Genomic DNA, 14,340 nt, shown 5'->3' on the forward strand with positions numbered 1-14,340 from the left:
TGCCTTTTTGAGGCAGCGCTCGTCAGTGATGTCATGGATGCTATTATTTCATCCATACTTTTCCTTAATTCTATTGTAATTATTCTGCACATTATTCTACACCTTCTGCATTATTAATGTTTTACCTTATCCTACCTCATTACACTGTGTAACGATATGATTTGATTTGTCTCAAGGGTACACATGCAAAAACATTCACTATTGCGGTACCTATGGCAATAATAAAAACATTCCAATTCCAATCTGTTGAACCCACTTCCCAGCTATTTAGTGAAATACTGTCCACAGCCCTAGTGATTTGTCAGGACTTCAGACCTAGCATGTTTCAGCTGGAACCTGTCCAATCAAATCATCTCCATCCTTCCCCAATAGTGGAAGCAAAGTACCATGAATCTAAGCACTCTTCTCTTCCTCCAGCCAGCCCTCCTGTCACCCGGAGCCATTGAATCGTCTTGACTTAAGGAGGGACAGCTGTCGCCTATTAGGGGGCAAGTGTTTATAAGGGACTCGGGGACTGAGCCTGGGTGTGGGTTGTCCTACTCCGAAGCCGGTTTTACCCGATCTGTACCTGGGCTGCCGGCTCTGAATTCGGCTCTTTCCCTGGTTGCCGGCCTGCTCGGAATCCTGTTTTGCCCTGTTGCCGGCCTCTTCTGCATCTGTTCTGTCGGTTGGTCTTGTTCCACTGCTTCTCTCGTGTGCGCTGGTCCCGCTGTTCCGCCTTAGTCGCCTTGCCTGCGCTGTCACGCTGTCGGTTGCCCTTCCCAATAAACCGGTGTATCACGGTAGCCCTACTGCTCTCCCTGGACCCAGCTTTCTTCAGATTCCTTGCCTCCCTCAGGCAGGCCTGGCTGGACTGCCGCTGCCCGGTGGGGATTCTGCCCTTTCCACCCATTGCTCACTAAGGGTTGTGCCCCGCACCTGCCCATGTGTCCGCTCCTTGCAGATGCCTCCGTGTTTTTAGCCTGGGAGGTGGTCCTGCCCGGGATCCATGCGGCCCGCCACGAGCTCTGGGATCCTCCTGCCCTATCACGAAATCGGGGATCCAGCCCCGCCTGCATAAGCCCCTGCATGCCATGGCATCCCCATCCTGTCCTACCCCTAGTACTTCAGTGCCTGCGTTCTGCATTCGGGTCCAATCCTGTCCCCGTCCTGACAAGCTCCTGGAGACTTGATACTATCAAAAGGCTTGTCAGGAGGCAGATAAGAGTCAGGAGTCTAGATGTAGGGATGAGAGTGATGAACAACCAGAATGGGTAAGGATAGGATTTCTCTATTAGGTCTCCAGATAGAGTTTGAATAACCAACAGACTTATGATCTGTTATGGCTTCTGTCACATGAAGTGGATGCTTTTCACTGGGTACTGTAAAACAAATGGAAAGTTAAAAACAGTATATTCCACGAATGGATGGTTACGTACTCGTGACATGACAGTGGTACCCTTGTCACTTGACAGGGGTTGAAGCTGTACTGGACTTGAGGTAATTGTCTTGTGATGGTGAAATGACGTCATTTTCCCGCCAGTAGAGATCATGTGACATTTTTCTTTTACTGGTTATAAAAGGAAGACCCCACCCTCTGAGGAGGGGCAGCTCGTGGCTGGATTTGTCAAGTTGATTTCATGCCACTGCGTGATTTAATGGGATGACGCAGTTTAGCTGAAGGGTGAAGTTTTATCAAATGCCAAAAGTTTAAAAGATCATTGCCAGCAGGTTCTTGAAATACTGCTAGTTCCGAAATCAGTGGAGAATGAAGATCGAAGATCGAGGAGGATCTATTTCGACGGTGAAACGGGTTCGACCATATTTAATCCTTATTCGAAAGGATTTCGTGGACTGTTCACGTGTTAATCTCTGCGGTAAAACAGGAGATTGAGGACAGTGTGATAAAGGAAAGGTCAGTGCCTTTAAGCCGTTCCGTTTTGTAAATTCGTCGTGGGAGGAGTTCGACATCGGGTATCGAAGTGAAGCGCCGTGAAAGAAAATTTAAATAGTCTTATAAAGTCTCTCCTTTTAGCTGAACTGAGAGCATATCGAACTTTTGGCAATACTACTTTAAAGAACTGTTTTTGCAATATCGCTTTAAGGGCTGTTTGAGCTGCCGCACAGCAGCTGTTTCCGGTTACGTTAGTGTTTGGTTACTGTTGGGGGGTTTGTTTTCTGTGTTTAATAAACGTGTTATTTGTTATACAGAACCCCTTGCCGAACTCATATATTCATTGTTGCCGGAATACGTAACAGGATGACGTCAGCTTTTCTGTCAATGCAGAAGCATCTCACCCACTTCCACGTAGCAAATCAGTGGTCAGCACTTTACACCACTTAATATCTTTGAATCCAAACCCCAGCTCCTGAAGGGAAAAAGGTAGGTCATCAGGCATCGTGAATAAATTATTGAGATTTATTTCTCGTCAGCTGAGGAATACTATGTTACCCTGCAGACTTTGTATGAATTGAACGAGCTGGTCTTTGTGCAATAGATGTCAAGTCTGATCTCTAATTGCGACTAATACGTATCTGTGGAGGGAAATCCCCATAACTGGACAACTGTAAATCCTGCATTGGACTCAACAGACGGCCCCTGTGCTCCACCATGGACTTTCCATAGAGTGCAAAAAGAGAGAGTGACATTCCACAGATCTTCCCAGTTCACAAGCTGGGAAATCCCCTGGCTAAATTCATCTCAGATTTACTAAGTACAAACTAAGTTAATAGACATGTTTTTACCATTTAGAAGACATTTGGACATGTGCATTGATTAGAAAGGTTTAGAGGGTCATTGAGGGCAAATAAGAAGCTCATTCAGGTAACTTGCTCAGCGTGGATGTGTTTGGCCGACGTGCCTGTTTTCTGTGCAGTATATTTCTCCAAATCTATTTTATTAAGTAGTTCAGATTATTTTCTTTTTGTAATAGTGGACATGTGTTTTCAGCCGATGAATCTTTAACACTGAGTTTGTGGAAAAAGCTCCTCATTGATTGCCGATGTCAGCAGAGCAGCAGCTCGCTCTGGAACTGGCCCTGTGCTCTTCGAGTCCAGCTGATGTGCAGTCAGCTGGCAAACCAGTGCAGAGGATCAATTGTCAAACTGATCTACTGTCACTGGTGCTTCCAGCTCCCCTGTGAGCTGACTCCGTTATCGAGTGTGACTTTATATATAGTAAGCAGCACTCAGCTTTCGGGCTTAATACTGAATTAACCCCATGGACTGGCGTTATGAAGTGTCTGTGGGCCAAGATGGGAACATACCCAGATTAATTGTCCTAGGCCATTCTGAGCAGGTTCTCCAGAGAACAATTGTAGTAAGAGGACAGCTTGCATAATGTAGATTTTGAGAGAATGATGAGTGATAATCTCAAACACTTTAGAATCTCAGTGTTTCCTGTGGGACTACTAAACCTGTTCCACTATCCAGCAGAGATCAGAGTCTGGTCACTGTCTGAACTTGATAGATTCATGGTGTTCTTTGCCTTACATCCACATCAGGTTTAAAAATGTTACTGGTGTTTATCTGCTGCACCTATATTTCCAGTACGCTCATCGCTACCCTTTCAGTGACAGATCTGAATGCCACTCGTATTGACCCAGACATTTACATTCGGACCTAAAATATCCTCTTCTACACCTCACCAATTGTTCACTTACATCGAAACTGTGCATCGTATTCCAATATATTTTCTGTGCAGTCATAAAAAGTACAAATTGATCAATGTATATTTCACCCTTTGTGTGTTCTACTGGTGCCTGTCGACCATGTGGCCTTGCTTATCTTGTTGCTGCTCAGTTCTGTTATTCAGCTGATGGAAGACTGACGTATCATAGAGGGAGAAAGATGAACTTAGAGAAATGGAGACTGCAAGAACTGCTTCTGTTCTCAGCCATTCTCCATGACAACAAGAATTCTGGACTGGCTGGTTGTCAGGACACGCTCAAGGAACAAAGACAGAATGAATGTTAACAACGTTTGAGGGCAGCATTAGTGAAATAACAAAGTTGAATTTGTTCAGGTCTCGTACCACACATCCGCCAATCTCTTTGACACCCACAATCTTTAGGAATTAAATGCTGGAGCATCAGGTCTACGACTGCCAGACTGGGTAACAGCTTCTTCCCTCAGGCTGAGAACCTAATAAATATCCTCGCACCACCAAGGTCTCATCACGAGCAATGTGAGCTGTTTATTGTTTACTGTTTACTCTTTACAATTCACCCGTGCTGCCCACTGCATGTATTGTGAATTTTATTTTAGCCATTTATTTGTGATAATGGTGTGTTTTATGTGCTGTGCTTTGTGGGTATATGTTTTCTGAGTGCACCATGGTTTGGAGGAACATTTCTTTATTTGGTTGTCTGTACAGAGGAACAGAGGGTCCAAGTCCATAAGACACTCAAAGCTGCTGTTCAGTTTGACTGTGGTTGATGAGACATACGGTGCATTGGCCTTCACCAACTGTGGGATTGAGATCAAGAGCCGAGAGGTTAATATTGCAGCTATATAGTACGCCTGTCAGACCCCACTTGGAATACTGTGTCCAGTTCTGGTCGCTGCACAAAAGGAAGAATGTGGAGACTACAGAGAGAGTGCAGAGGAGATTTACGAGGATGGTCCCGGTAGTGAGGAGCATGCCCATTGAGAATAGATTGAATGATCTTGTCCTTTTCTTCTCAGAGCAACGAAGGATGAGTGGTGACATAATAGAGGTGTATAAGATGATCAGGGGCTTTGTTTGTGCAGATAGTCAGAGGTCTTATCCCAGGGCTGAAAAGGCTAATGTGTGAGGGCACATTTTGAAGGTGTTTGGAAGTAGATACAGAGGAGATGTCAGGGGTAAGTATTTTAAGCAGTGAGTGATGAGTTTGTGGAATGGTGCAGGTGGATACAATAGGGTATTTGAAGCGACTCCTGGGATGGAACATGGAGTTTAGAAAAAATAGAGGGCTATGTGTAATCCGGGGTAAATTATAAATTCAAAAAAATGTTCTGTAAACCATTGTGGGCCAAAGGACCTGCATTGTGCTGGAAGTTTTCCATGTTCTATGTTCTAAATGCTCTTCATATTACAAGACATTCAATCCTCGGTTTTATATTCTGATTCTCTTGAAATAAAATTTTACACGGCATTTACCTTCCTGACCACAGAATCAACCTACAAATTAAGTTTTCAAATGCTGCACAGGAATCCCAAATGCTTTTGCACTTCAGATTTTTATGTTTTATTTCCATTTAGAAAGCAGTAAAACTTTCATTTCTTCTAACAAAGTTTACAACCATAAACCTCTCAACATTGGATTCATCTGCCACTTATTTGACCATTCCCTTAATGTATCGAATTCTTCTGTATCTTCCCTATTCTTTCAAATCTACCGGTCGATTCACTTATGTTTGTATCGTCTGCAAACTTTGCAACAAGGCCATCAATTCCATCAGGTCCATCAATCCCATCACTCAAATCATTCTCATATAATAATAAAAAAAAATTGGTCACAACACAAACCCATGAGGAACACCAATAGTCAGGGTAATGAATCAGAAAAGGATCCCTTTCTCCCCGCTCTTTTCCTCCTGCCAATCAGCACTTCTTGAATCCGTGCTGGTATATTTTCTATAATACCATGGGTTTATAGTTTGTTATAGTGTTATAGTGTTACAGTGTGGCAGCTTGTGAAAAGCCTTCTGAAAATCTATGTCCACAACATCAACGTATCTACATCGACACAACATCAACATATTTGCGTATCTTATTTTTTTTTCTTTCTTCAAAGAATTCCAACAGATTAGTCAGGCAAGGTTTTCTCAAGGAAACCATGCCTCTGACAAGCTATTCGTGCCTTCCAGAATCTCTAAACCACATCCTTTACAATCAACTCCAACATCGTCCCTACCACTAAAGTCTGATTACCTAGCCCCTTGTTTCCTATCTTCTGCCTTTCACATTTCTCAAAGAGTGGGGCGACTGGGACGTTCCGGAGTTTGGAGAACAATTCCAGTCCCATCATGCTCGGAGTCTCTTTACATCCACTGAGTGGAAAGCTTGGGATATTCCCGACTGATCGAGTTTCTTTTCACGGTTCAAAGACCGATAGGCTTGGGAATTGATCATTACAAATTGTCCTGTGATTACACAGCTTGTACCTTGGTTTACTAGGTGGCGCAGCTTGAGGGGATGGAAGTCCTTGTTCCATCTTGCATCTCAATAAATAAGTAACTAATAGATTTGGGGCATCACATCTGAACTGCGGAGGAATTTGGGGTGGGAGAAAAAAAATGATCAGTGGTCCTGGTCCAGGTGAGTCCAGCAAATAGGATAACCACTGAAAAGTGACTGCTAAGCAGCTAAGAAATAAATATAGGAATCAGAATCAAAAGGTTAATATACTCTGCATTGTTATGTAAAGTGCGTGCGCTTGTTACAGGATCAATTAGATTAGGGAGTTAAAAGTGTGCCTCAAAGACTGGAGGAAGATTGCTGATATTCATGATACTTTGGTCCCACTTTTGGGGAGGAATGGAGATGATTTGATTGGACAGGGTACAGCTGAATCATGCTCGGACTGAGGTCCTGACAAGTCACATAACTACGGCTATAGACAGTCTTTCACTAAATTGCAGGGAAATGGGTTCAACAGATTGGAAATGTTATGGATGATGTTTAAGTGTATCTTGTTTCTCACTTCTTCTGGCAGCAATAGTGTTAACTTTGATGTCTAAATATGTGGATTTGATCCCAGGGACAGTGTGGACATACGACCCCCAACTGACGACACTGAGTCAGGACCTGTTTGTTCATGGTCACCTTCAATTGATTATTTTTGGCAAACTTGTTTATCCAAATAGAAGCTATTTACATAGAGCTTGATAAGGGTAGGCAGTGCATGTATCTACATTGATTTTACTCAGGCGCTGGGCAAAGTCTTTTTGGATGGTAATCCGGAAAATTCAGATGCATGTGGTTGGCAGGGAATTGGCTGTTTGGAGTCAGTACTGGCTTTCGCATAAGAGACAGGAGGAGTGGTTGAAGGAAAACATTGGAGCTGGAGGTCTTCGATTAGTGGAGTTTCACAGCGATCTATTATGGGACCTCTGCTATTTGTAATGTCTCTAGATGTCCTGGATTAAAATGTAGATGGATTCATTAGTAAATTAGCAGATGATACCAGGATTGACGGAGCTGTGGATAGTACAAGGGAGTGGCAATAAATACAACAAAATATAGATCAATTGCAGATATAGGCTGAGAAATGGCAGATGGAATTTGACCCAGAGAAATGTGAGGAACTGCAACTCTGCAGGGCAAATGCAAAGAGACAGAACTCTGTTATGGACAAGGTCTTTTAGAGTGTTGCTGAGCAGAGATCATGGCATCCCCATTCATTGCTAGTTGAAAGTAGCTACACAGGTTGATATGTTGCTTCAGAGAAGCTTACAGAATGCTTTCATTTATTTGTCGAAGTACTGAGTTCAAAATTCATGTTCCAACTTGGTAAAACTCTCGTTGGGCCACGTCAGGATCACTGCATAAAGTTCTGGTGGCCCCACACTTGGAAGGATGTGGAGGCTCTGTAGAGGGTGCAGAGTATGTTTACCAGGATGCTGCCTCAGTTAAAGGGTGTGTACTATCACAAGAGGGGTAATAAAATAGTTGTTTTTACTGCAACTCCAGAGACTGAGAGGTGATCTGATGCAGGAAGATGGAGGGATTTGGACATGGTGTAGGTAGGAGGGATTAGTGGGTTTGGTTTACCAATGACGGACTGGGCCATATTTACTACTACTGACAGGCTTTTCCGTACAATGGCATTGATGCTTCCATATCAGGCCACGAGAAAACCAGTCAATATACTCTCTAACATACAACTGTGGAAATTTGTAAATGTTTCAGCTAACATGTCAAATTTTGTCAAGCTTCCAAGAAAGTATAGCGTTTTTGGTGACATTCAAAATCTACTCAAATTTCTATTGAAATATAGCCGCCGAAATACCTTCTTTACAACAGCATAAATATGTTGGGTCCAGGTTAGGTCCTCGGATATTTTCACACCCAGGAACTTAGCTCCCTCATTTAATTTCTGATCCCTCCATGAGGATTGGCGTGTGTTATTCTCTCAACTATTTTCTGTCACCTGTCCTCATACCTGAACCCTTTTCAGTGCAACAGCACTCCAGAAAGCATGCTGTGGAATTCTTCCATGGGCAACAAAGTCAATAGTCTGAGATAACGGAGCTGCAAGCTGAATTCTCTGTTCTTTGTTTCTTGTCAATTCACAGGAAAATATGTGCGAAAGTCTGAGATGCATATTCCCACATAGCTGTCCAGAACACAGCAGGTAACCGTTTGGTAAGTAAAGATCTGTTAAGAGCTCGTAAGAACAATGCATTCCAGTCATCCACAACTCTCTGAGTCAAAAGCCTACCTCTCATGTGCCACTTGAACCCATGCCTTCTCACGCTAGATGCCTGCCCTTTGGTATTTGAGATTTCAACCACGGGAAACAGATACTCCCTGTCTAATCTATCTGTGCCTCTTTTAATCTTATAAACTTTTATCTGATCCCGCCTCAGTCTCTGGTGTTCCAGAGAAAACATTTCAGCTTCCTTTCCAATTGTATCCAGTCTCAATTGTAAGCCAAGCTGCTGCTAAGGAAATACACCTCCAGAAATATGATTTTGATTTCTGCAATGAGTATGTGTGTGTATGGCAAATATCCATCAGCATTTCCTGGTGAATGATTCAGAGCACACGACTAATGATAAGAGGATGTTCATCATGACATTGGAGTTGTTTCCTTCAGTGTAATAAAGTACTTCAATTTGCTGCATCCGACTACCACTTCTGAGCTGTTATAATTTGAGAATGAAAAATGCTAAAAGTCCAAGTGCAACTATTTTATTTATATTTTCTGCCAATTACACTACTGACAGTTAGGGCAGAAATAAATGTCTTCCTTCTCTGGCCGTGGTCAGGGCTTTCTTCACCATGTCAGTAGATTCCTCTTGGGTTTCAGTGCAGTCCAGTACACATCCCACGTGGAGACTGAGGAGAAGCATTACACTCAGATCTAGAATAATTCTTCATTGCTGTTTCTGGAGCAGTTTGGTCTTACCAGTCAGAGTTGTTATTCCTTGGCCGAACGCCCAGACCCGTGGACCTCTCTTAGCCTGGCCTCTACTTATTGACCTATTTGGTACGGCTGATACTGCCGAGAGCCAAAGCGGAAGCCCCTGTCTCCAGACAACATAGAACTCGGGGTTATTGAGGCACAATGGCCTCCAAACCTAAAGCTTGTGGTCCTCTTTCAGGCCTTTATTTTTTGCTATCCCTTATTTTAAGCATTGGCACAATTTAACATTCATCATAAACCACTTCCTCCTGTATCCAAACCTTTATGAATCAGGTTTTCTATCCGATTCAATGTTAAATGTTTATTTTATAACATTTTTATGGCTCCAAGCTTTCAGTAACAAATGAATATTGCTGACCTTGTATTGTAGATTGGGAATTGCACAGAGGGTTAGGATCACCTAAAGTCTGGATGGTGACAATCTTCAATCTTCCACGACTCTTCAGTCAGTGATAAATGGATGCCTTAGTTGTGTCAAAATAATTCGTCATCGGCTAAGCACCATCTCTGAGCTTAGTCTATTTATTTACTCTTTGAATAATTCACGTCTTCCTGTTGGAATTCTTTGAGGAGAATACAAGCAGGATAGATAAATGGGATGCAGCGGATTTTGTTTATCTGGACGTTAGGAAGGCCTTTGACAAGTTACCACACAGATGGCTGATTACCAAAGTAAGAGCCCAGGATATTACTAGAATGTTATTAACATTGTTAGGTCATTGGCTGATTGGTAAGAGGCAGCAATTGGGAATAAAATGCTCCTTTTCCAGTTACCTGCCAGTGGCCAGTGGTGTTCCACAGTGGTCGGTGTTGGGATCACTTCTTTTTTTTGCTGTATATAATGACTTATATGATAGAATAGATGGTTGTGTTGCCAAGTTTCATATGTTAGAAAGATTCGTGGAAGGGCATGTAGTGTTGAGGAAACAGGTAGAATAGGAACATACAGAACATAGAATTGCAACAGCACAATACAGGCTCCTTGGTCCACAAAGCTGTGTCAAATATGCCCTTTCTTTAGAACTTTTGCATTATGCCGATGACCTTTTGCTTTATATTTTTAATGTTAAGACCTCATTACCTTTCGTACTTCCTTCATTCTCCTGTTTTTGCCAGTTTTCAGGACATAAAATAAATTTTCATAAGAATGAACATTTTCCTTTGAATAATTTGGTATCAATTAATAGCAACCTTACTTTTAAAATTGTAAGAAATCAATGTAAACACAAGGAAATCTGCAGATGCTGCTAATTCGAGAAACACACACAAAATGAAGGTGGAACGCAGCAGGCCAGGCAGCATGTATAGAAAGAAGCATTGTCGATGTTTCGGGCCGAGACCATTCGTCAGGACTAACTGAAAGAAAAGATAGAGATTTGAAAATAGGAGGTGGAGGGGGAAATGCAAAAATATAAGAAAAGACCAGAGCGCGTGGGTTGAAGCAAAAAGCTAGAGAGTTGATTGGCAAAAGGGATACAGGGCTGGAGAAGGGAAAGGAACATGGGACGGGAGGCCTAGGGAGAAAGAAAGGTGGAGAGGAACACCAGAGTGAGATGGAGAACAGGCAGCATGATGGACAGAGAGAGAACAGAAAGTGGCGGGGGGGGAATAACTAAATCAGGGCTAGGGTAAGAAGGCGAGGGGCATTAACGAAAGTTAGAGAAGTCAATGTTCATGCCATCAAGTTGGATGCTGCCCAGACGGTATATAGAAAAAGGAAGACATCTCCTTCGTCCTGGAATGAAAAGCCTCATCCCGAGAGCAGATGCGGCGGAGACGCAGGAATTGCGAAGAGGGGATGACATTTTTGCAAGAGACATGGTGGGAATACAAATAGTCCAGGTAGCTGTGAGATTCAGTCGGCTTATAGAAGATATTTGTAGATAAGCCGTCTCCAGTGATGGAGACAGGAAGATCAAGAAAGGGGAGGGAGGTGTCGGAAATGGACCAGGTAAATTTGAGAACAGGATGGAAGTTGGAGGGAAAGTTAATGAAATCAACGTGTTCAGCATGCGTGCAGAAAGCAGCACCAATGCAGTCTTCGATGTAGCGAAGGAAAAGAGGGGGGCAGATACTCGTATAGGCTTGGAACATGGACTGCTCCACAAAGCCAACAGAAAGGCTGACGTAGATGGGACCCATGCGGGTGCCCCTGCCTGCACCTTTGGTATGGAGGAAGTGGGAGGAGCCAAAGGACAAATTATTGAGAGTGAGAACGAATTCCTCTGGACGGAGGTGAGTGGTGATAGACGGGAATTGGTTTGGTCTGGAATCCAAAAATAATTGGAGAGCTTTAAGACCTTCTTGGTGGGGGATGGAGGTATATCGGGACTGCACGTCTATGGCGAAAATAATGCAGTGGGGGGCAATAGAACTAAAAATCACTGAAAAAATTCAGAACATGAGAAGTGTCACGAACATAGGTGGGAAGGGATTGAACAAGGTTGGATAAAACAGTGTCAGGATACACAGAAATGAGTCCGGTCGGGCAGAAGCAAGCTGAGACAATAGGTCTACCTGGACAGGCAGGTTTGTGGATCTTGTGCAGGAGGCTGAGACGGGAAGTACGGGGTGTGGGAACTATGAGATTGGTGGCAGGGGATGGGAGCTCCCCTGAGCTGACAAGGTTGGTGATGGTGTGGGAGACAGTGGCCTGGTGCTCCTTAGTAGGGTCATGATCGAGGTGTAAGTAAGAGGAGGTATCAGTGAGTTGTCGCTGTGCCTCGGCCATGTAGAGGTCAGTACACTAGGCCACAACAGCGCCCCCTTATCAGCGGGCTTGATACTGAGTTTGGGGTTGGTGCGGAGGGAGTGGAGAGCAGAGCGTTCGGAAGAAGTGAAGTTGGAAGTGGAACAAGGTGCGGTGAAGACCAGATGGTTGATGTTCCGTCAGCAGCTAGCAATAAAGAGATCCAGAGCAGGCAGAAGACCAGAGCGGGGTGTCCATGAAGAGGAGTTTGGTTGAAGACGGGTCATGGGTGGGGGTGGGAGAGTCCTTGCCGAAGAATTAGGCTCGTAGACGGAGCCGGCGGAAGAAAAGTTCAGCATCATGGCGTACGTCGAACTCGCTGAGGTGTGGGCGAAGGAGCACAAAGATGAGGTCTTTACTGAGGACAGAGCACTCTGCCTCGGAGAGTTGAATGTCGGAGGGATGGTAAATACCCGGCACGGGTGAGAGATGGGATCACGGGGAGAGGCTGGTGAAGTCGGTGGAGAGGGGAGGATTAGGGTGAGAGGAAGGTGGAGCCTCTGAGGGTCCAGGAGCTGACGATGGGATTGAGGGAGAGGAGAATGCAGAGTGGTGCTTGGGGAAGGTCAGACAGGAGTCACAACCGCTGCACGTGAAGACCCGGCCTGGTGTTCAAGGCTGGAGTCGCAGTTGGGGTCTGCGCAATCGCGTTGAAGGTGTCCATGGTTGTTGGAACTGGCATTGATGATGCTGGAGTCCGGATTTTGAATATGCCCTGGGTTGCTGTGGCAGCCGAGATCGACGGCGGGGCCATTCCATGGTCTTTGGAACCAGCATTGATGGTGCTGGAGTCCGGGTATGAGAGAGTGTGAGATGTTTGAGAGAGCCATGGTTTTCAAGGGACATTGGAAGATTATTTTGAAAAAGAGAAAGGTCTATAATAAATATAGGCAGCATGGTGTAAATGACGTGTTTGAGGAATATAAAGAATATAAATAAATCTTAAGGACGAAAATAGAAATGCTAAAAGAAGATACGAGGTTGCTTTGGCAAGTATGGTGAAAATAAATCCTAAAGGTTTCTACAGTTATATCAATAGCAAAAGGATAGTAAGGGAGAAAATTGGTCCCTTAGAGAATCAGAATGGACAGCTATATGTGGAGCCAAAAGAGATGGGGTCGATTTTGAACAATTTATTTTCTTCGGAATTCAATAAGGAGAAGGATATTGTATCGTGTAAGATAAGGGAAACAAGTATAGTAGTTGTGGAAACTATGCTGACTAAAAAAGAGGAAGTACTGGCGCTTTTAACGAATATAAAATGGCAAAAGCCTTCGGGTCCTGACAGGATTTCCCCTAGGACCTTGAGCGAAGTTAGTGTAGATACAGCTAGGGCTGTGACAGAAATATTTCAAATGTCATTAGAGACGGTCATCCCTACTTCGAGGCACACCGCTAATTCTGAGACACCTCTGGTGCCTGACTGCATCGGTCTTGACCATTGGTCTGGAATCATCAGCTGCGTGGAGAGCATTCACCCCTGCATGGGCAACAGCTTGCTTTATGTATCGTACTACCCTGACTTGCATATTGACTTTCATCCGCGAAGGTACAATATCCATGGTCGAACCTGACCAGCGGAGGGCCGTGTCTGACTATGGCCTCCTCTCCTGCTGCGATGAGGCCAAGTATAGGTTGAATGAGCAACGCCTCATATTCCGATTGTGTAGCCTCCAATCTCGACGGCATGAACATTGATTTCTTCAAATTCAAGAAATGAATATCCTGTGCTTCTTCCGCCCACTCCACCTCAACGTTCCTTCGGATCCCCCCGCCCCATTCTGGTGGCTTTTTACTCCTTCACTTCCCCTCACGCACCGCCATGTCCTCCTCATCAATACTGTCTGGCTCTCCATCTCTTTTGTGTAATCCCGTGGTCCTGCGTCTCTCCTGTTAGATTCCTTTCTCTTCATCTCTTTGCCTTTTCTGCCTGTCACTCAGCTCTTCACATAATCGTTCCTCCAGAAACCAGACCCCTGCCGCACTCACTTGTCCTTCTACTCCTCCCCCATCACCTAATTCTGGCTTTTGTCTCTTTCTCTTTAATCAGAATGAAGGTTCCCAGCCCGAGCTGTCGACTGGTTGCTGAGTTCCTCCAACATTCTCTGTGTGTTTGCTTCAGTTTGTTTATTGATTAAAATAATCAGACTGGTACAGTGGAAGAGGAATTTGTGGAATGGTCAGAGACAGTTTCATACAGTGGTTTATTTACCCAGGAACATGCCATTTCAGTTGTAATCTGTGTAAAGAGGTGGTATTACAGAGAGTTCTTGCGGTGAAGGATCCTGAATATGAGCAGTGGCAGATTTTTAAGGAGAAGGTTCGTTAAAGCCGAAATTTATCCCGATCAGACAGAGGAATCACAGAGAGCAAACAACAGTCTGTGGTTAAAAGAGTTCAAGGTAAATATTAACTCAGAGAACAAACAAAGAGGCAACGACAAGGTGGACAAAACAGTCGGGATTTTTCCAGTAA

General features: G+C 44.1%; 1 long non-coding RNA gene across 1 annotated transcript; it reads left to right on the forward strand.

Annotated features, from left to right (window-relative positions):
• Positions 1–1,822: 1,822 nt before the first annotated feature.
• On the forward strand, positions 1,823–13,955 carry LOC132386725 (uncharacterized). The gene is made up of 4 exons (XR_009509641.1): positions 1,823–1,894; positions 2,191–2,362; positions 8,263–8,332; positions 13,916–13,955. It is a non-coding gene; the product is annotated as an uncharacterized LOC132386725 (long non-coding RNA).
• Positions 13,956–14,340: the final 385 nt, after the last annotated feature.

Source organism: Hypanus sabinus, unplaced genomic scaffold, assembly GCF_030144855.1.
Source record: "Hypanus sabinus isolate sHypSab1 unplaced genomic scaffold, sHypSab1.hap1 scaffold_1276, whole genome shotgun sequence".
Taxonomy (NCBI): domain Eukaryota; kingdom Metazoa; phylum Chordata; class Chondrichthyes; order Myliobatiformes; family Dasyatidae; genus Hypanus; species Hypanus sabinus.